Source organism: Theobroma umbraticum, unplaced genomic scaffold (genome assembly GCF_002168275.2).
Source record: "Theobroma umbraticum cultivar Fairchild unplaced genomic scaffold, ASM216827v3 scaffold_30.0, whole genome shotgun sequence".
Classification (NCBI taxonomy): domain Eukaryota; kingdom Viridiplantae; phylum Streptophyta; class Magnoliopsida; order Malvales; family Malvaceae; genus Theobroma; species Theobroma umbraticum.
In genome coordinates this window covers 8707367-8708618 of record NW_018397254.1, presented here as the reverse complement: position 1 = coordinate 8708618, position 1252 = coordinate 8707367, and the positions used below count along the sequence as shown (strand labels likewise).

Here is a 1252-nt window from a genome sequence, read left to right as displayed (position 1 = left end):
GATCTCTATATTTGGAGACGAAAAAGAACATTCTTGTATATATGACAATATAAAAATTAATATCTATGGATTTCTGCTATGAACTTTCATCTATTACAGCATATGTTAAATATGTATACAATTGTTAACTTTCATCAGCAGAATACGTGCAGTGTATGATCAAACTGTTATTTTTCCTACTGGTATGATAACGAAGCAACCCTGGGCAAATTCTTGCTGGTTAGGATCCTAGTCCACAATTAACACAGAGGGGTCGCAGCAGCAGTCATCCAAGAGACAGCAACAACACAAAGCTGCAAGGCTGCAAAATGATAAACAAGAAAAGAACAACCATATCAAATTCCATGCTCCCAACAGGATTTTCCAGGTCTGGATGGGAAGAATGATTGCCTAACAGGACATGGTTACAGACAAACTAGGAAACATAAGAAATTCTGGGAAAAGCTAGCTAGGCGGCCAAACAAGATTACATTTAAGGACTAAAAATTGAAAAAGTATATCTTGTATTATATGAATTTCAAATGTAAATTTATACTGAGGTCTAAACTGGTCCATGTTTTATCAAAAAACAGAAGAGTACAGAGCACATACAATCCCTCAAGAAAACCTTTCTCTCTCTTTGGTGGTGGTGGGGCTGCATAATACTGAGGAGGTGCCATTACTGGAGGATGCACTTGACAATTTCCTGCACCGAATTTTATACACCGATGAATTGATAATTAAGCAAAAAATGGGTATAAATTCAACAAATAGTCAAAATGGTTGTCCAAGAATATCAAAATTAAGAAATTAACACTCAAAACGCAAAAACACTGGTGAAAGAAAACAAGATTTCCATGATGATTTAAGAAGTCAGGAGATGCAATGATTTGACACCTGGAGGAGGATAGGGATAGCCGTACTTGTAGTCACTCATACTGGCGAAACACCAGAGAAAGAGTGGAATGGAGGATAAGAATTTGTAGGTTTGGGATTGAGGCAGGCAGGCATGCATGCATGTGCATTTATAAATGGCTAAAAGGAGCAAGGGATGGAGGAGAATATATTGTGTGGAAAGGAAAAGAAAGATCCGGGAACAAGCTGCAAAGTGAAAACTCGTTAATAAAAGTGTAGACCTTCACATAGACAACGAGTGTAAAGGTATAAACCCAACTTTTAAGACTATTATTATGCTCTGTCTCGAGCATTAATTAGACTAAATGTTCTTATCTGGTCGGCTGATTCTCCTGGAATAAAATACTACTTCTACTAC

At 37.1% G+C, this 1252-nt stretch overlaps 1 long non-coding RNA gene across 1 annotated transcript; it reads right to left on the bottom strand.

Annotated features, from left to right (window-relative positions):
- Positions 1-975, bottom strand: LOC110424043 (uncharacterized). The gene is made up of 3 exons (XR_002445869.2): positions 877-975; positions 592-685; positions 1-301 (listed from the first exon to the last, which is right to left on the bottom strand). It is a non-coding gene; the product is annotated as an uncharacterized LOC110424043 (long non-coding RNA).
- Between the last annotated feature and the right edge of the window lie 277 nt (positions 976-1252).